Genomic DNA, 22,022 nt, shown 5'->3' with positions numbered 1-22,022 from the left:
TTAAAAAAAGGTTGTTTAAAACTTATTATTATTATTTAAACCTTTCTCAATGGACGTTCGGAATCCCTTTTAACTAAAAGAAATGAGTCATTTAGGCTAATTAGTGACTAGTTTGTTTTCTTTTCAGGCTAGCTAGTAGAAGTATATCGGTGTTCACCTTCTGAAAGGGCTGGTAACTAAAATTCAATATTTTATGAGTTATGTTCGAAGGTAAGCTTATTTTTTATTTTCAAAACAATTGTTTTTTTATTTTTTATATTACTTTATATATTCTATTAGTGTATATACAGAAAACATCAGCAACTATTTCTTCAAAGATTGGAGGGGGTTCTTTGAATATCTGATTAGTTTAAAAAATATATATCGTATATACTCGCGTATAAGTCGATCCAAAATCAATACAAAATCAATATTAAATGAAACATTTTTTAATCAAAAAATGAGAAATACGAAAAAAAAAATTTCTAGGAATAAATTTGTTTTTTTTCTGACCCGCATAAAAGTCGAATTGCTGTTTTAGAGTAAATATTTCGTCCAAAATTTCTCGACTTGTACGCGAGTATATACGGTAAATATATAATTTAAATGTTTTAATTTATGATAATTTATATTTTAAATTCCAAAGTTGTGTAGAGTATTTCTTTAACGCAGGTTTCTGTAACGCAGATTTCTACAATGCGGGTTTCCACAACGTAGGTTTAATCGTTAAATGCTAACATCTTTTACAATAACAACAGCAATGAAAATTAAACCTTGGTTAAACAAGGCAATTGATTGCTGGAAATAACAAGAATGACTGATATTGACTCATACATAGAGATAATAAAATATTTTGCTGCAGTTTTTTTGCAGCTAAAAAATATTTTAAGGACCAAAACTACGTATGCTTTTTTTATTTGTTTATACATATGAATGTAAAGGTTCAACGCCACATTCATGTTTGTCTAAGTTTCCAATTAATTTGCCAAATATTAAAAATTAAACTAGCTAAATTTAATCCGATATTAGGTTGTCAAGAAAGGTTTTTTGTTTTTAGTTTATCAGCCGTGTTTTTTTTTTGAACAACGACAGTAAGACTTCCTGTCTGAACTGTTCTGAACTGAACTGTTCGAGGAGATAAAGTATTGTATATCTTGATCTATATATTGTCATCTTAATTGTAAATCCTTCTATTCCTAGTTAAGAAAGGTTTTCAGGAAACAATTAAAACACTAAAACACTTTGATAAACAGTAATTCTTATTTTTGAAGTGAGGGATACAAATAAGAAATACTGTTACGTAAGAAGCACAACCGTGGTAAACAGTTCAAGAAAGATTAGGAACCATTATATTTTTCAATTAGCCTGCAGCCTTAAACCACATGTATTCTTAAACAAAACTCAAAGCCAGTGTTTTCGCTGGGATACAAAGCAGAAAACAGAGTACAAGGAGAATACAAAACGCAGGAACAAGTAAAGTCCGTTAAAGTCCTCACTGAGTTGAACAATTGAATTGAACAATTGAATTGAACAATTGAGTTGAACAATTGAATTGAACAATTGAATTGAACAATTGAATTGAACAATTGAATTGAACAATTGAATTGAACAATTGAATTAAACAACTGAATTAAACGATTGAACAATATGCAAGATTAAGAGTCAATAATCAAACGCTTCGAAGGTACCAGGAGTGAATACTTTATTACTATTGATTGTTGTGAGGTTGATATTGAAGGTAAAACAAAGTAAAAGTTTGAAGTTCTATGCTAAATATTAAGTGTAGCAAGCGATTGCACGAGGTGATCAAGTTTCTGAATCTTACATCACGTCTGGTTAAACAAGCACGTTTACCTTGAAAAGTGTAAGCATGTTTGTTTATCATTCAGTTCAAAAGCATTTAGTTCCATTTTTTAAATAAGCTGAAACAAGATCATGATATTATCTTCTGACCAAACATGGCAAGTTTGCATTACGAATGAGTTGTGTGCATTAATCTAGATGAAAAAAATTTGAACATGTGACCAAAGAGAGAAATGGCAACAGGTATACTTAACTAAAGACCAATAGAGTTTATTTCTGGGAAGAAAAAATACATTTGAACAAAAAATATGACACAGCTTGTGAATTTTGGAATGCTTGAATAAAGACTTCGAAGGAAGTAGCCGAGAAAAGTTTAGCTAATCTGTTTACTCATTTCAGCTTTCATACGCTGTATGGCAGTCATTAAGGTCTGAAGTCATTCTGTATGGCAGTCATTAAGGTCTGAAGTTTGATATAAATTTATTAAACATTTTTTGAGTTGCTTGTATTGCAAAAAAAATATTTGATTAGTTTTCATAGATCCAATTTTATTTCCCTTGAAACATCGTGTAATTAAACTTTGATTATATTTTATGCTGATCAAGATTTCCAACCTTGTGAGCAGTAAAAGAACAAAAAAAACTCGTGGCTCTTTTTAACAACTTGATTTTTATGTTAAAATGATTCGAGACCTTTTCTTACTCTTGTTGCTAAGATTTCCTCACAAATTCCCATGAGTTTCGATGGTTAAGTAAAGAGAAATAAACGCTTACAAATCCTAAGAAATTTAATGAATTTTTATAAAGATTAACTTTTTAATCCTTTCAAAGACTCAAAAGGTTTAAAAAAAACTCAAAGAAATTTTTCAAGAAGTTCCAGAAGTAAAAGTAGATGTAAAAGCAACAAATGTTAACAAACTTTCCAAACAAGTTTTCAAATATTTAATGTTAATAAAAGGTGAAGATCTGCTCGGAGTCTTTAGCTTCGGAATCTTTACCAATTGGGTAGTTTTACTCACGATTAAAAACTCAACAAAAGATATCCGTTCCTTAATACAACGCAAAATTAAGTTTTTGTTTTTGTTTTTATTGTGCGTTTGTTTTTTATGCAGCCCCCCTGTCATTTCTATGAAGGATTTTACATTGAAAGGATAGAGAATATCTTTTCAAAGCTCAATCTTTAACCAAGTTGTAAACCGCTCAAAAGATTCAGCTTTTTTCTCATGCAAAATAGTTTTTCGCTTTAGTGTTTTGAATCCAATTTCAATTGGAGAAGTGAGACAAGTGAGAGAGAAACCGCGGTTACCGTCCCCATAAAAAAGCTGAATCTTCTGAGCGGTTTATAACTTAGTTGTAGATAGAGCTTTGAAAAGATATTCGAGATAATCGTGTTTTTTATTTCCAAGTGGATATCTTTTGAAAAACTGTCTAAATCTTTTTTTTTTTTTTCCCTTAAACTTCGTCCCTTAAGAGCATCAAGCGTCATATATGAACGAGTTTTTTCAAATACCATGAACATGAGTCATCAAAACAAAACTAAATTCGATGACTATTAGAGAGATTAATTTAGTAGTGGGATGGATTTTGATGATTTTTCTGTTTTATAAAAAATAGAAAAAACTCTTTGATTTTTATTACCTAAATTTTATCCTTTGTTCAACAAAACGCAACGACAATTTTCAGAACTTTGCCGTCCCTCTGAGAATATTAAATAGGAAGTAATACCAATAATTTAAAGTTTATTTTAAGATTAGCTACCATAAATATAAATATGACGTAAATTACCATAAATATAAATATGATGTAAATGAGTTAGACAACATATCAGTGAGATATATTATCAAGTAGTTTATTTATGTGAGGATTATTTCTTGAAGCTAAAGACGATAAAAAGTGAGATAAAAAAATTTTCACAAACTTTGATAATAATAAAATTCCACAACTTATATAAGGATGTTTCCATTTTATCTTCCAAATGCCACCCCTATGAAAGTGATGCACTGAGCGATTCTTTTTGCCCCTTCCTCATACCCAAATGAAGCTTTTAAATGAGTGCAAATCACTTTTCTACATTTTCATTAATGACATGCAGCTGCTGCGTCATGTTACTGTCCCGAGGGTCTCACGACAAGATGCTTGTTGTTGGACGCTTTTCATTAAGAAATGCAGCTTTCATTAAGAAATGCAGCAAGTTTCCTAAAATCTGGTAGAAATCCGTTTAAAGAGTTACCAGTCCCTGAAGTGACAGCTAAGAAATTTGACCACCAAATTGAAATTTGCATCATTTAAAAGTTCTGCTTAATATAGTCTTTTGCTTCCCATTATTAACATCTAATAATGGGAAGCAAAATTGAAATCAAAATTACTTGCTATGTTATCGTATTTTTAAAAAATAAATGTAACACTTCACATACATTCTTACTTGTTAAAAGTTTTCAAACTGGGCTGATAAATCCTTGGAAACTACAAAGTGCATAGTTTACAAAAACAAAGTTTATAAAAAAAGGTGACAAGGTTAAATTTTTACTGCGTCTGTCTGTAAACATAAAAAACCAAGATTAAAGATCCTTAAAAAGTTTCAGGACTTATCCCGATTTTAAAATAATTTTTACAAATTCTGATTTTAAGCCACTTTACCTTAACGATATTCAAAAATAGAAAGGTGTTGTAAATGGAAATGTGTATGTATGTATGTATGTATGTATGTATGTATGTATGTATGTATGTATGTATGTATGTATGTATGTATGTATGTATGTATGTATGTATGTATGTATGTATGTATGTATGTATGTATGTATGTATGTATGTATGTATGTATGTATGTATGTATGTATGTATGTATGTATGTATGTATGTATGTATGTATGTATGTATGTATGTATGTATGTATGTATGTATGTATGTATGTATGTATGTATGTATGTATGTATGTATGTATGTATGTATGTATGTATGTGTGTATGTATGTATGTATGTATGTATGTATGTGTGTGTATGTATGTATGTATGTATGTATGTATGTATGTATGTATGTATGTATGTATGTATGTATGTATGCATGACTGTGTGGATGCCTGCATGGATGCATGGATGCCTGCATGCATGTATGGGAAAATGCATGCATGCATGCATGTATGTATATAGTATATAGATTATTTGCAACAGAAAATTTAACAAGCTTAAAAGAGATAAATTATCATTATTATTTAGTTTACCATTTATGCACTTATAAGTTACACACTTTGTAATATATATATATTTTTAAACTTTCTTACTTAGCAAGATAACTCATTATCTCGTGTGTTTTTAAATATTATGCTTTAAGCAATCTAAGAAAAGTTAGAGATAAATTCGATTATTTTGATTATTGTTCTTATTTTGTATGGGAGTGCTTTTTTTTAGTATAAATTTTTTAAATAATTTTTTTTTAGGTTTCGGAAGATCTCGTAATTGCTGTATAAGTCAGGCAGTTGTAAACCTTATTGATTTAGCCTTTGGTATTGGTGTTTTACAGGCAGAATTAGTTTCAAATATTATTAAGACTAAATTTTAATACAAGGGATAATATTCAGTTTATCAATAGGTGATAACCCAACTCATATTAAGATAGGAGTTTCAGATTTAAAATCACAAAGAACTAAGTTTACAAATATGACGCTTTTTCATATGCTGTTGACCCTAAGGACTGTTTCTGAACTTTCTAAATTAGGAACTCAGGTGTTGGTTTTTGGTCTAAATTGTTCATTTAGAATAAATTTTATTACAAAAATTGGGAAACTTGAAGAGCTCCAGTACGTTAAGTCCTTTTATACTGCAGAATTAATTGAGTTTAGAGGGAAGCTAAGGCCAAAAATAGACTGCAATTTAGTTTTTGTCAAAAATAAAAATGATCATGTAATACATATTATAAATGATCATGTAATACATATTATAAACTAAACTCTTACAAAGCATTTGTGAATGTGATGTGTTTAATTCTAAAAATCTGCATTCCGGTTCTTCAAAATATCAGGACAGTGGAGTTCAGTGTATTCAGATTTTAGCTATAGGTAAGGACATTCCTGAATCTAACTGGAATTTACGCCTAATTATATTGAGATTTAGGTTAAAATGAGCAAACGCTAAACTAGGTTTATCTATGCACTTTAAAAAATGTGCCTGTTGTTTTACTATATATTTATGCTATGTAGGATTATGCTCTTTAACCTCAGAATCTTAGAAAATCTTGATTACTGGGCTCAGAAACATAAATATGATAGATGCCCAGACACAAAAATGTCAAATTAGTACAGTTTAAGATTTCTTTTTCAGATTTTTTTAGTACAATTGAGAATCCTGAAAAATTAATTGTTCATGAGAGCTCCATCAGGATTACACTTGATGATGGGGGCAGTTGGAGTTTTAGGAAAAGTTTTATTGTTCCTATGAGAACCTGGTTTTAAAATTTAGTTGTTTTGTCAGCATATTACTTTTTTAAGGCTACCTCAGAATTGGATGGGATGGAAATAACTCCAACAAAATATTTGATATGTAGATTAGCTTGAACAAGCTGTGATAAAAAAAATTCCAATATCTGCTATTAACTGTAACTAACTGTTTGCAAGCTTATAAATTGGTAAATAATGCAACTTTTGGGAAAGAAACAACTATCAATAACTTTACTGATATTCTTGAATCCCTACAAAATGACATCCATAATGCAATCAATCATAGAAGGATTACTCTTGCCAACAGTATGAACATATCATTGTGAACCAAATTGTTTCATTTACAAAATGGTGTGGGGCTGGAAAATTTTGAAGAACAGGTTACTACTAGAAAAGGGGAGTTCTGGGAACAAAATCATTTTTCATCATCGTTATGAAATTTTTGATGATCGCGAGTTGAAAATTTTTCTGGGACAAAAATTCCGACGACAAAACATTTTTTTATTTTTTCATGACGTGATAACGCGTAATGAAAAAAAAAATTTTTTAATTTTTGTAAAGGTGTTTAAATCTTGAGAATTTGGCGTAATAATAGGCTTGTCCGTCATATCCAGAAAAAGTAGTGTAATTGTTTGTATTATAAGGTGTCCAAGGACTGAGAACGGTTCCGTTTCCAGGAGGCAAATTGCCGTCATACATTCGGACTCTCAATTCCCACCAGCTTCCAGAAGCGTCGATGACATGAATCCTGATGTATTTTAGAAAAACTCCATTTCCTTTTCCATTTGTGTCTAGCAAAACATATTCGTTTCCGTAAGTGGTGTTTAAATATCTGAACGTCCTGCAGTAAAGTTTGAAAGAGAGAGGGAGACAGGAATGGAAGCAAGAGTGGAAATGAAAGGTTGAATCCAGTAAGTGATGGAAGAGGTATTTTTGTTGACCAATTGGATGCTGATGTTTGTCCTGAACGGCATGTTAAGAGTAAAATATTCTCCCAACAAAGTGTTGCTTAAAACGTTGCATCCTTGCAAAGAATTGGCGTAAAAAGGGCCGCAGATGGGAGAAAAAAGCAAGTCGCAAGCAAGTCCAGTGTTGTCCACTCCCATTCCTTCCGTGGTTTCTGAATAATTTCCAACGTTAATTTCACCATCTGTAAATATTCGAATGAAAATATTTCCAGGAAAGTTTCCATTGAGAGCCAACCATAACCTTCTTAGAACACCAGGTCCGTCCGAGTAAGTGAAAACTGTTGTCGTGGCGGATGATGCCACCATTTGCGATTTTAATCCTAAGGATGAAAAGCTTGAATTTGAAACAAGTCCTAAAAAGTTGGATTTTTGTAACAAAACGTCTGCGTAACTTTTTGTAGCGGCGTCTTGCGCATTTGACGGATTAAGCACATTGATCAATTTTTTGGGAATTCAAATCCAAGTCCGCTGTGCCAACTGAAGTTCCTCCTCCTGACGAATGCGTGTCCACGTAATTTTTTGTGGCGGCGTCGTGTGAGTTGACTGGTTCTGCCAAATTAATGATTTTTTGAGAGTTAAAATCAATGTCTGCAGTGATGGTGCTGGACCCGTCTGTTTTAATATAAATGTTGCTTGTTGAGCCTGCTACTGCAAGATTGTCGAAATAAGCGCTGAATTCGTTTCTGTTGAATTTGTCAACCATTTTTTTAAACGGGTAAAAAATTTTTTTAAATTCAATTTGCAGTCACCAAAGGGTGTTGACGACGTCTTGAAAGTTGTTTCCCTCTTCACATTTTTTCAAGACGTAAAGACACAAGTGACCGCAATAAGACGTGTTTCCAAATTGGACCCTTTCGCTGTTGTAAAAGACAGGGCTTTTTAAATAGTCGACGAGCTCGACGAGAGGAGGTTGAGCGTAAGAGTCAAAGCTGAACTTTGCGTTTCCGTCTTTATACCAGCATACCCAATGAAACCCTCCCGTGCTCGAATCCCCGTGTTGATAATCCCGCATTCTTTTTTTCTCGGTTTTTTTGGCAATATGTCTCTTACAAAAACTCCACGAAAGTTTTTTATTTTTAGTTTTTTTGCTGCTTCCATCAATTGAAAATTTGTCAAAGCCTCTTTCGGAAAATTAACTCCTTCCACATTAATCATTTTGTTGTTCATTTTTTTTGTTTATTTTTTTTAATTTGTTAATTTTTTTGTCACTTACCTTTTTTTTTTCCTTTTTTTAATTTGTTTCCTCATTTTTTTTGTCACTTACCTTTTGTCCCTTTTCTTTTAATTTGTAGTGGCCATAAGCCAACGTGTGTATTCCATCTTTCAAAGTGATTCTTTTGTCGTCGTCGGAGCTTAGAGAGACTTTGTTGATTTCCTTTGTGTAAATGTTGTGAAAATGGGATTGGATGACGTTCATTTTGTTTACTTTTTCTTTTTTGGTTTCGAGACATTTTTTGTAATCTTCGTGGGTGATATATTTTTGGACGACATTTCTTTTGACTCCTTTGCATTTTTTATTCTCTTTTTCATGGGTTTTGAAAGAGTACAATTTTGACCGGAGGCCGACAAACTCTAAAATCTGATTTCCTCCGGTTTCTTCTTTTAACATCCCAATGACCTTTTGTTTAAGCCAACTTTGAACCCAACGCTTTGAATGGCCGGGTGGTTTTTGTCAAAATCGCTCGTGTCGAATTTGCTTTCCACATCATCTGAAATGTCTTTAAACCAATCGTCCGTTTCTATTTCATAAACAAGCGAGTCCGTGTCCGTCATCAACAGTTTTGCTTTTCCGGGAAGTTTTTTTCTGATGTAATTGTAGTGGAAATCAAACATTAAAGTTTTGCTCAAATCCAGAATGCACATTCCCAAATAAATTGGTTTGTTGTAAAGAAGATTTGTTCTTTTCATGTGAACGGCGATCAAGTTTTTGTCGAAAATCGAGTGCCGGTCGTAATTTGGTTTTGCCGATAATTTTATTGCATCTTCTTTTTTGTCACCAGTCTCACGTCCACTCGCTTTTCAATGTTTTCCATTGTTTTTCCAAACACCGAATTGTTCATCAGTTTGAAAAATTCCTTCTCAGATTCGCTGGAGGCTTTTGTTCTCAATTCGGTGTTGAGGTTAATGTACGGTTTCATTCAATCCCGTTGCTCAAATTTTATTCCTCGATGAATTTTGGTGATGACTAGTCCCAATTGTTCGTACAATTTCAGGTTTTCGCTGTGAATGACGTAATGGGTTTTGTTGTTTAAATTTGGAGTTAGTTTGTCCACTTTTCCAATTCTCATTCTCTCAGGCGCCAGAGGGTAATCGTTGTGATCGTCGTGAAGGCTTTCCGGATAAACCAAATCTACCTCCAAAATGCACGGAATCGAACTCCAATTGGAAAGGTTGTCTTCGGTCATCCATTCGAAACCGTGAGTTGGAAGAGGTTTGCACATAGCCAATCCGTACAAGTTGTTGACGTCCAAGTATATGATAAATTTAGACGGTTGGTTTGGGTAGTACTTTTCTCCCATGTATTTGTTGTTTAATTTTGCATACCAGTTTGAAATCATGCAGATTCCTCCACGGGCTCCTTTTTGAACCATTCGAAGCATGTCAACATCGCTTAACAATTCCAATTCTATTTTTGTCATTTTCAAACAAGCGTCCCAAGCCAACCCAGGAGACGTATAATACCAGGCGGGATCGAGCTTGTAGCTTTTCATGCAAACGTCCCTGAAATTTTCAAAGACATCCGCCAGAATCAAAACGTCCGACGCGTTGTACAAATCGTGATAATCTCTGAACGTTTTGCATTGAAACACGTTCCAAACCGTTTGCGCATGCGCGTAATTTTCATCGCTTATTCCCTCGTGGTTGAGTTTTGAGAAAAACTCTTCTTTTGGAGGCAATTGCGTTTCTTTAAATTTATCGAATGTGTCCACACAATCATAAGGATACACACCTTTTTTACGAAGTAAATCAAATTTTTCTCCTTCATAATATTTTGCGAGGTTTTTGAACTGTTCTGGCTTTAAATTTTTAGACAAAGTATCCAAACTGAAGGAAAGGAATTTAAAACTGTCGATGAACCTCAATTCAATTTTTTTTCTTTGGGTTTTCCATCTTTACCAATGTACTCTCCAACTTTGATTTTTTTTGAAAAGCTAATGTATTTTTCCTCGTTGCATGGAATGCAGGTTATTTCTCCTCCCAATTTTTTGATAAACAAATGAGTGTCGTAGCCTGACAAATTGTGAAAAACGGCAGGAACGAATTTTGGATTTTTGTATTTTAAATTGCATTCGTTGTGGGCCGCTCCTCGATATTTTCCAGTAAAATGGCAGTGATCGCGCACTTTTTCTTTATCGAGAATTTTTTCTTCGCAAATGTGACAAACTTATGAACTTCCAGGTTTATTCATTTTTTGCTTTTTCGTAAAATTCTTCCGAATCCATCGACTCCAAAATAATACCAGCTTTTGACAAAAAAGGTGCAATTTGATGCACTTCCTCACCCGTAGTAAGGCTAACGCTCTCCATATTGCAAGTCAAAACAAGGATCGCTTTTTTATTTTTATTTTCTTGAAGAATTTTTATCGCTCCGTCTTTTGCCAAATCTAAAAAGTAAGAAGCGTCACGATGATTTCCTTCGACTTGATGCGAAAATTGTTTTGCAACATGTTTCAACGCGTGATCGGTCAACTGAAAATGAATGCGTGGTTTTACAGGTCTCGGAGCTGGAACCGGTCTTTGTAAAATATTTATTGCAGCTGTCGTCAACTTTGAAAGCAATCCAGGTCTTGGAGCAGGAACAGGTCTCGGAGCAGGAACCGGTCTGTTGAAAATAATCGACTTTAAAACAATTCAAAACCTTTAAACAATTCAAAATGCTTCGCTATACAGCTCAAAATACGGAAATGAAATACAATCCCTAGCACTAAAACTTGAGGATTTAATGAAGATGGAAAAGATGGATAATTTAAAGCAATATCAGATAACAGATTTTTTCCAAAAGTTGTAGTTTTTGTTGTTAATGATTTTTGTCAGAAAAATAACTTGTTTTAATGAAAGTCGGGCAATTTTATTTATTTTCAACCCTTTTCTTGATATCTCGAACTCTCGATATCTCGAACTTTTTTTCCGGTCCCCTTACTGTTCGAGATATCGAGAGTCGACTGTATCTCCATCCATGCCCCGTCTTTTTTATCGCTTTGTAAAGGGATCCGTATTCAACCACCTCCCCGGTTTCGATGTTGGTCGTTTTCACAGACACAGGTTTTTTTTGAATTGAACAAAGCCTCTCGTATTTTGGATCGATCGGTTTTTTTGATTTTTCCGTTTTCGCACTTTCCGTTTTTATTTCTTTTTTTGGTCGACCCACCGGCTTGTATTCTTTTGCACTTTCCAAAAGCAAATATTTGCTTACAAGATTGTTCTCAACCGCAATCAGCATCAAAGTCAACAAATTGTTTGAGGTTTTTGTTACTCCATTTTCTCTCAGCAAATTTTTCAGATAATTTTTTGTTAGTCTCATGTTTTATTTTTAAAAAGAAAAAAATTTTTTAAATCGTTTTTTTTTTGTCAAGAATCTCATGACGGTCTTTTTAACCTAATAAACAGCGTTCATGTTGGTTCCGTCTGAAACAAATTTGATCAATTTGTCGGAAATGATCACTGCAAAAATAACGGTTCCGTCTGGCACTGCCGTTCAGAATTTTAGGTTGACAACCAATTCGGCTGTTTCAGAAACAACTCTTTCCTTTTGCTTGCTGATGTCGACAAAAAACAACGGAAACAAATTTTTATATTCAAGCAGAGACAATCCAGATTGGCAAACAAGCTCGTTTGTACTGTAATATTTTTCGTCAAATAAGAACGCATCAGAATGAGCCATTACAATTTTCTTTTCTCCAAAATTCAAGTCGTAATTGTAATTTGGATATTTTATCCCATTGACCGTAACGAAAAAGTTATTTACATCGCAATGATCGAATACGGATGGATTTGCGGTTTGACTGGAACCTCTGTTTGTCTGAAGGCCGAACACGATATATCTCGGAACGCTTTTGTCCGTGATCCTTCCAAGGGTCCAGGTAAATTCTGTAAGACCAGCTGGAATGGCTTGCCTTTCGACTTTGTTTGCTTTGTAAGCCACTGGAACGGAAATTTTCTTTGCCATTAAATTCAAAAATTCGGATTTTTTCAAAACATCAAGCTCAATTCTAGGCATAAATGTCGGAATTTTTTTATGTCAATTATTCCTGCAGCAACAGTTCCAGCTCTGTAAATGGCGTCGTCGTATTCTTTTTTTGTAAAGGTGATCGTGTGTCTGAATCCGTAAACGACTTTGTCGTAAGTTTCGCAAAAACCAAAAATGTGTTTTAAAGGTCTCCTGAAAGAAAATGCGCCAATGCACGTGTTGTCTGCAAACAAGTGGTCTCGTCTGACAACGAACCCCGCGCTTCCAGTGGCGTTTGAAGTGTCTTTGTACCACATTTGCTTCAAACCATCGGCAAGCTGAAAACCGAAAGGATATTTCAACAATCCAAGCATGGTTGTTCCCTTACCTGGGTACATGACTCTTTCCACTTGCTGCCCCGATAAGTCGTAAGTGACGTCGCTGAACAAATACATGATGGCGTTGTTTACCAGAGCAATTTGGTCTGCTGCCGCGTAAAGGGTTTCGTCCGCTTTTTTCAGAACCCCTTCAACGAGGATGTAAGCCTCAGACGGAAGTGTCTGCACAGACTGGCAATTAATCTCAAAAACGATCGATCCTGAAGAATTTAAATCGAGGTTTGTTGGAAGATACTCGAAAAAATCAACTTTTTCAATGCCGGTGACGTACTCGGGCATTTCATCAACTCTTAATCTGTCGGTGTTTATCATTTTTTAAAATGAGAAAAAAAAATTTTATGTCATTTTTAATTCGTGAAAAAAATCACGCAATCAAAAGTCCGCTCCCCATTTTGACGAGATCTTGGATTCTGGAAGCGTTCTTTTTCGTCATTTTCTTTTTTACTTGAATGGACGAACCAAACATTTTTTTATGCAGCTCTTCCATCGGATTAATATTCGCATACTGGTCCACCTTTGCCGCTTCGTTAAAAATTGTGCTAACCAATTGGTTTGGATTCACCGTCCCTGTCTTGGCGTAAACTTTTTCAATCGCTTTTTTTCCTTTGTCGATGGCAACGTCTTTAGCGGTCGATATGGCTGAAGAGACCAATTCTTTTCCGGCAGATTTGGCGGCGGTGATCGCTTCTCTTCCAATTTCGCTTGCCGCTGCCTTTCTCAATAAATTAAGAGACGATCTCGATGCGTTTGAAGCTACCATTCTCCTTAAAAAATTTTTTTACGCATCCACGATTCCTCCGCCTCCGACAACGTTCTTTTTTAAATATCTTCTGTTGTTCACAATTAGCATTTTTTTAATTAAGAAAATATTTTTTTAAATCCGTCGTGTTTCACGACTCGATGTATTTTTGTTACCTTTGTTTTATCAGGCTTGGATCTTGTGATCAACTCCCAAAAACCTATCGTACCATCGTACTTTTCTCCATCAATAATGACGTCGTTATTATCGATAAAAATTTCTTTGTTTCCAATAAACATTTTTCCGCGTTCTTTTGCGTGAATTCCAAAAACTCTGTCTGCAGAAAATTTTTTGGCTGCGTATTTTGACAAATATTCCAATGCTGTATTTCCAACATTCATTTTTCCAAAAGTTTTTTCAGCACTTTTTAAACTTTCAAAAGGAGGCTCGCTTTCTGGGTAAGTCAAAGCCAGTGGACTGTTTCCAACCTCTTTGTATGCGATGCTCTTTAGCTCGTTTTTCACTTTTTCGTTGCTATCGATGAGCGGCTTAAAAAACTTGGACAAATCAGTCTGATAATTTGCATCTGAAATGTTCGCGTTGAGGGTCTCATTGTAAAGCTTTTCCTTGTTGGCCATATAATTTTTAAAATCTCATCTTTTTTTTTCGGGTCTTGTATTCTAAAGAAGGACATTTTTTTAAATACCGAGAAAAAAACTTAATCAAAAACGAAAACTCGTTTGTGTTTTTTGTTTATTCGCCTTTTTTAAAAAGGCTGTTAAATGCTTGAATGGCTTCTTCTCTTCCTTTTTGGATCAGCGACTCTTTAGCCAATTTGTCAATGCTGCTTTTTGTTTTTGTTCGGATTTCTTCGGTCATGGTTTTAAATTTTTGAAGCTCGCTGAGAATTAATTCGTACTTGGAATCGCTCACAAATCCGCCCATGAGCGATTTTGAAATGTGATAGCTAATCGTGTTCAATTTTGACTCGGAAAGAACTTTTAATTTTTCGTGCTTTTCAGCCTTCAACATCATTTTTTTGTTTTGTTGATTTCCGAAAATGGACAAAGCACCCATTCCAACCGCAATCCCCTCGCACGCAATCGAAACTGGAGTGGCAACGACGGTTGACAAAAGTGCAATACCTGTAATTCCCAAAGCAATGCACACCGTTTGCAACCCATCGTCTGCGAAACGAATAATTTTTGCCGCTCGATGGTACTTTTTGCTCAAAGCCATTCTTTTCACTTATTCATCCTCCATTTCTTTTTGGATCTCGCTTATTTTTTGAAGCCGGTAAACGTGGCCTCCATCGGATGGTGCCGTTGGAAGAACTGGGTAAAATTTTTCAGTGTTTTTTATTATCTCCATCTTTTTAACAAAGACAGATTTTTTTAATTCGAATCGATGTGATTTATTTTACAAAGCTTTTCTCCTTTTTTGACTATGACGTCATGAATGCTGTTGTTGTTCGCATCCAAAATGATTTCGTCCACAGACTCTGAAAAAATAGCATCGTTTTTGTAAAAGTTCAATTGATCGCTGATTTTGTTCATCAAAGTGACGACAGCAATTCCTTTGTCCAAATTCAACCCAACGGTCAACGATATTGTCGTGTGAGAAAGAGCAGCAAATTTAATGTCTTTCTGAGCAAAAATCTCATGCTGTCCGTTTATGTTGAAATAGGTGGGGTGTTCCAACTTTTTTTTTACCACAATAATATTTTTCGGATTTTTTTTTTCCAACTCTTTGATTCTCTCATCCATATGTTCCGAATACAAATTCAAAATTTCCAAATTCGAATTAAAATTGTGATTCTCTGCTGAGGCAACATTTTTAAACAATTTGTCAGGGGTAGACATTTTTTAATATGAAAAGAAAATTTTTTTAAATCATTCTATTTTAAATTTTTTTTTTCGTGTTTTCACATTTCTTCATCAGATTCATCCTCTCCCAAATTAAAGTTACCTTGCAACAGAGATTGAACAACTTCAAAATGACAGTTTTGAAACGCAAAGTGCAACGGTGTCCAATTGTCTTATTCTTGCGTTTATATCGTCTACTTTTTGCAACAAAAATTTGGCCACTTTAACATTACCGTTTAATTCAGCAAACTGCAACGGCGTATTACTGTATTTATCGAACGCGTTGACCTCGGCTCCATTTTGCAACAAAAATTCGACAGCTTTGAGATCACCGTTTTGAGATGCCAAGTGCAACGGAGTCTGATTGTCTTCATTTTTTGCGTTGACCTTGGCTCCATTTTGCAACAGCAATTGAACAACGCCAATGTTACCGTTTTGAGATGCCAAGTGCAACGGTGTCCAATTGCATTCATCTTGCGCGTTGACCTCGGCTCCTTTTTGCAACAAAAATTCAACAACGTCAATGTGACCGTTTTGAGATGCCGAGTGCAACGGTGTCCATTTTTTTTCATTTTGCTCATTTTTTGCAATGACCGCTTCGGGAATTCTATGCATTTTTATATGAAAAGAAAATTTTTTTAAATTATTTTATTTTCAATTTTTTTTTTCGTGTTTTCACATTTCTTCATCAGATTCATCCTCTCCCAAATCCAAATCGTCACCCATGATGCTTTGAACTGAAGGTGAATTTTTTGCAATGACCACTTCGGGAATTCTAACCTGAATGGACTCGATCTGCGCTCCGACAAAAACACCTTCAATTTTCAAAGAGGCGACGGCATAGCATTTTTGTCAAACATATTCCAAAGGATTCACTTTCACAAACTCTTTCGTTTTCTTTTTGAAAAACAAAGAAGAAACTTCAATGTTTTTTTCGTTTTTCTTTGTAAACAACTTTCCGAAAAAAATGGAAAAAAAATGGAAAAAAAAAAAGGGAAAAAAATTGTTTTTAAAAATGGACAAATCCTCCGTTGTTATTTTTTTCGTTCTTCCTCCTTTTTTCAAAATGGGAACCATTTCCTTAACTTTCTCGCGAAGAAATTTTGATATTTTTTCAGTCGCCTCTATAAACTTTTTTTCTTTTTCGTTCATTCCGTTTTTTTCGTTAAAACCGAGAAAGGACATGGAATATTCCTCCAGTTCGTTCGTTCCAAAACTGCAATTTTCAAACACACCCAGAGAAAAAAAAACGGGGGTTCTTAAAATAAAAGGACCTTTTCCAGAGGGGTACTCATAAAAAAGCGGAATCTTTTGGTACTGAATTGGTTTGGTTGCGGAATAAATTTCTCCAACCGATAATTTGCTATCGTCAAAATTTTCAATCGTAACAAAATTCATCTTTTTAAAAAGAAAAGAAAATTTTTTTATATCATTTTTTCAAACGGATCAATTCTTTATTATCCACCCATGAGTTGAACGAGTCTGGATATCCTTTCCATTTGACCAGTGATTTGCTATTTGTTCGGCGAATTATTTTTTTAATTCTGAATATTTCTTGATGCGTCTTTTGCATTTCCTGTTCGTAAAAAGTTCCTTGAATTTCTTCACCGTTGGCGTCGGTAACCTTGTACGTGGGTGGATCCGTTCGCTGAATTTTTGACACGGTAAAAACCTCCTCGGTCCATCTCGGTGTGTACCCTTTTTCAAAATTGGACTTCTTTTTTGTTATCCTCACTTTGTTTCCCATTGAAAATTTCGGCTCTGGTCTTTCTTTTTGAACCTTTCCATTCAGGTTCATCCGGACCTTATTTTTATTCTTTTCATCGCTGGGTTCAACTGGAGTCATTTTTATTGAAGAGTGTTTTGTGCTGTTGTAATTTTTAACAATTTCGTCTAAAACGCTAATGTATTTATTGGTGTTGTTGGCTAATATTTACACATTTTTTCTTTCATCGTTCTGTTCCATCGCTCGACGACACAGCTTTTTTCCTCGTTTTCAATGGAATATAATTGAACACCCAACGCTTTCACGTGTTTGTTGTAAAATTCTTTTCCTTTGTCTACCCACATTTTGACACACTTTCTTTTTTCAAAGTTTTTTTGCAACGCTTCAGCCACTTCAAGACCCGTTTTGCTTTTTAACGGAACGATCCATCCATACTTTGGAAAAACGTCGATCACCGTGAGCAAATATTTTACGCCGTTGTTAAATTTTGAAAACGATTGCATGTCAACCAAATCGGCGGCCCGTATTTCATCGATGTCGTTCACAAACACTTTTCTTTTTTTGAAATGATGAATCACCGGTTTGTGAAGCTCCTCTGCAAGCTGATCCGTCCATTTTAAACTTGAAATTTTTTTTTTTTTTTTGCATAGACACCCAGTCTGAATTTGGCTTTGGCTTTGATGATGGGCGCGATAAGTTTTCTTTCGTTTATTTCTTTTTGAGTGGGGTTTGGAATGGAGTTCATTTCTTCGAGCATCATTTGATCAGCTAAATTTCTGCTTTGAAAGTCGTTTAAATATTTATAAGCCAAATCGTGGTGGTACGCTGCATTGTCCACTCGGTCCACTGGTTTGCTCCACTCTTGGTACATGTCGGTTGATGTGAGCCTTTTGTCTAGGTTTGTGCCAGGTCCTGCAAAATTCATTCCTGGAATGTGCATTTCTCCAGGAAATTTTGCCCACGGAAGCTTTATTTTTTTTGAAAAATTGTTGATCGATTCAACCAAGTCTCCCCCTTTTGCTGCCGAAGAAACAAACGCGCATTTTGTCGTTCCGCAAATATCACAAGTCCCTTTCTCTCATTTTTCTGTTGTTTTTTGAGATTTCGTTTCTCAAATGGATCGTTTCTGTTTTCCTTTTGCATTTCACGCAGTACATTTTTATTTTAAAAAAATATTTTTAAATTTAAAAAAATATTTTTTAATTAAAAAAAATGGATATAATCAATTATTCATGGCGTATTGGAAAAACCAAAAGGAACAACCACGAGCTTTTACCAAGAAGCATTCGAGGAATCATCGTCGGAAAATCAGGTTGTGGAAAAACAACTTTGCTTTTAAATTTTCTGTTAAAACCTGGATGGTTAGATTACAACAATTTGCAAGTTTATGCAAAATCTCTTTTCCAACCCGAGTACAATCTACTAAAAAGTTCGTTCGAGAAAAAATTACCAAAAAAAAATTATCGGAAATTTGTTCGATGTACAAGACGAAATGGAAAAATTGAATTTAACTCCTGAATGCGTCATCAACGACCTTTCAAAAAATTATTCCGAACCCGATGGCATAGAGTGTCAATTTTTCGAAACGGATGACGATCTGCCTGAGCCTCAAAATCTCGATTCAACAAAAAACAATTTAATGATCTTCGACGATTTACAGGGGGCCCAACAAAACAAGTGCGAAAAATATTACACCCGAGGAAGACATTCCAACATCGACTGCTTTTACCTCTCTCAAAATTATTTTACGCTCCCCCGACAAACTATCAGAGAAAATGCCAATTTTATTTGTTTCTTTCCTCAAGATTCAATAAGTATGGACCACATTTATCGAGACCACGTTTCGAGCAACATGAAAATAAAAAGAATTCAAAAAATTTTGCAAGTATTGCTGGTCTGAACCTCACGGATTTGCTGTTATCGATTTGTCGTCTAAAAAAAACGAGGGAAAATACCGAAGCGGACTTGACAATTTTTATTTTCCAAAAGAGACAATTTAAAAAAATCTTACATATATAAAAAGATGTCAATTATTTTACTTGTTGAATTAAAAAACAGCGTCATCGAGACATGCTTCGAGAAGCCAATTGAGTTGGATTCAAATAAAAAATATGAGATGGCAATGCTTGAGTTTATAAGTTACAACGCTAATCCAAAAACGATCAACGTGATGAGCGACATTATCAAACCGTTTTATTTATTTAATGGAAAAAACACAAACATCATTTATTCTTTTTATCCAGATGTCCCTCTAAATTTCTTAATTATCGAAAGGCCCGCCCATTTGATATATTTTCCATTAATGTTTAGCAAAATTTCAAAAATGGAGACACGAATTGTTGATGAAAATGGTGATTTGTTTGACTTTAAAGGAGAAAAGATTATTGTGAAATTTCATATCAGAGAATGTGTTTAAATAAAATTTCGCATATTAAAAAATGTCAGGCATAATCATCGACGTGGATGAAAATTCCAACATAATAATAACAGAATTTTTGGACATAATCGTTTTTGAAAAAGAGAAAATTTATGAGATGGCATTTCTCGGTCTGGAGACGTACAACAGCTTTCCAAACATCACCAGCTAAAACAATTCTTTCCGTTACAGCATGAACAACGGAGAAAATTGGGAAAACGTCGTCATTCCAGACGGGAGCTACGACATCATTGACATCAACAAATATTTGCAAAAGACCGTCTCAAACATAATCAAAAATTACGCGTCTCAAAGCGCAAGCTACGTTGCCATAAATAAAATCAGCTACTCTCCCGAAAACATCAAAATCGGATCCAATTCAAACACTCTAAAATCCTCCATCAAACTTGGCTTAAATTATTTGATGGACTTGAACGTAGAAAACAGCATCGCCTCGCTTTTGGGATTCACAAAAAGACAGCTGGACTCCAACTCCGAATACGAGTCCGACGACATTGTCAGAATTTCGAGCGTCAACACGATCAGAATTGTTAACAACGTCATCGGGTCGGCAAATATCAACGGCTTGCAATTAAATTGCATTTACTCCTTTTATCCAGCTGTTGCCCCTGGTTTTAAAATCATCGAAAGGCCCGCCCATTTGGTTTACCTCCCTGTCAAAGTCCCAGAAATTTCCACGATGACCACACGCATCGTCGATCAAAATGGAAATTTAATCGACTTTCGCGGTGAGGACATCACGATCCGTTATCACATTCGAGAAGTGAAATAAATATTTTTTCCGGCATTTAAAAAATGAGCAAATATGTTAGTGTCAAATTAAATGTGTCTCAGGGACAAATCGAAAAAATAAAAAAATCAATGATGGAAGGCAAACCCGTGAGCATCAGGATTTCAAGAGACGATTTTAACGGAAACGACGTTTTACTTGTGACAGAAAGCCAACATCGAAAAATTGTGGAGACGCTCTCCATCGAGGAGTTGGAGTCACCATTAAAATGAGCAAAACTGAAGTGGAACACAACGCAAAAGTAAAAGGAGGATTTATTGGTGCTCTTTTACCTTTATAGGGAATGCTTGTAGCTCGAGCCGCCCCAGTGGTTGCCAATGGCTTATTGGGCTGGGTTGCCTCTTCTCTTGGATCCACTGTGATCGATAAAATTGCTGGAAGGGGTGTCTTTTACGTCAAAAAAAAATGGAAATGCAATGAAAACTGGGATTCACAGAGGAGACGGATTATTTTTAACACCCTGGGTCAAAGGAAGCTCACTCGGAAATTTACGTCAAAATTTACGTCAAAAGCGGAAGAGGGTACGAACCCATCGGCAAAGGATTGCTTCTCGGGTTAAACTCCCAATTAAAAGGCATCCCTTTTTTAGATTTAATTTTTTGAAAAAATTTTGAGTTAAATAATTTTTCTTGGCATAATAAAATGAACGGAATAACTAGAATCTTGCGAAATGAGGATGGAAAAATTATAAGTTTAAAAACACTTGACCGAATTGAATATTTAAGGAGCAAAGGAGTAGGATGGCGTGAAATTGAAAGGTACAAATTAATTCTCAAAGAAAAACAAGAACAAGAACATGAACAAAGAAAAAAAGAAATTTTTCGGGCAAGATTTAAACACCTTTACAACAATTAAAAAAGTTTTTTTTTCATTCCGCGTTATCACGTCATGAAAAAATAAAAAAATGTTTTGTCGTCGGAATTTTTGTCCCAGAAAAATTTTCAACCCGCGATTATCAAAAATTTCATAACGATGATGAAAAATGATTTTGTCCCAGAACTCCCCTTTTCTAGTAGTCAGGCTGGTGAGGCAGTATATGCAAAATTTAAACCTTGGAAAGATATAAATTCAGCACAGAGCATTTTAAATATGGAGAGAAATTAAAAAAACCTTTTGTCGGATTTAATAAGGAGAAGAGTCAAATAAAAGTATTATCCATGTTGTAACCTTTATTGTAAAATATTTGAATTGAAAAAATGATGAAAACTGACTTTTTTTTATACTCATCACGCGATTTTGATATCAAACATTACTTTTACATTCATTCTTAAGCAATGCCTAAGGTTAATGCTAAAACTCAAGAGTTACGTCTTGAAGAGATTAGGCAATACGTAATAGAGGGTAAGTAGGCGCTACTCCACTTTCTTCCCCCCCCCCCCTAATTTTATGATTGATTCTGATAGAGAATTTTATGCTGATTAAGAATCGTATAAAAACATGGGTCTCAAAATCAACGCAAAGTGCTCTAGTCTGATGTTGAAAGTACAAAAATATACCACAAATCGCTAATATTCGCCATCTTGAATTCACTAACTTTACGGTTGATATTGTTTTTAACCGCAAAACATTGCCAGCCTGGTTTTTACTATAAGGAATTTTTTCTGGTTTAATATAGATAGCGATTCCACGGCTCAACGAAAAACATCCGACGTTTGACAAAAAACACGAAATTTTCATGAACTTTACTCTCTTATATCTTTTTGTATGCTTAAGCAAACACCT

The 22,022-nt window shown here is 34.5% G+C and overlaps 1 long non-coding RNA gene across 3 annotated transcripts; it reads left to right on the top strand.

Annotated features, from left to right (window-relative positions):
• The first annotated feature begins 47 nt into the window (after positions 1–47).
• LOC149894432 (uncharacterized) lies at positions 48–6,701 on the top strand. 3 transcript variants are annotated; one of them, XR_016452777.1, is made up of 3 exons: positions 64–210; positions 652–2,242; positions 5,216–6,701. It is a non-coding gene; the product is annotated as an uncharacterized LOC149894432 (long non-coding RNA). The 3 variants fall into 3 exon arrangements; XR_016452656.1 differs by lacking the exon at positions 5,216–6,701 and adding an exon at positions 2,243–2,463 and having other exon boundaries at positions 65–210; positions 652–2,210; XR_016452557.1 differs by lacking the exon at positions 5,216–6,701 and having other exon boundaries at positions 48–210; positions 652–2,611.
• Positions 6,702–22,022: the final 15,321 nt, after the last annotated feature.

Source organism: Hydra viridissima, unplaced genomic scaffold (assembly GCF_058129835.1).
Source record: "Hydra viridissima isolate aposymbiotic clone 2 unplaced genomic scaffold, HvirCarnegie_v1 scaffold_1, whole genome shotgun sequence".
Lineage (NCBI taxonomy): Eukaryota > Metazoa > Cnidaria > Hydrozoa > Anthoathecata > Hydridae > Hydra > Hydra viridissima.
The sequence above is the reverse complement of the archived record's forward strand: the minus strand, read 5'-3'. Positions and strand labels throughout refer to the sequence as shown.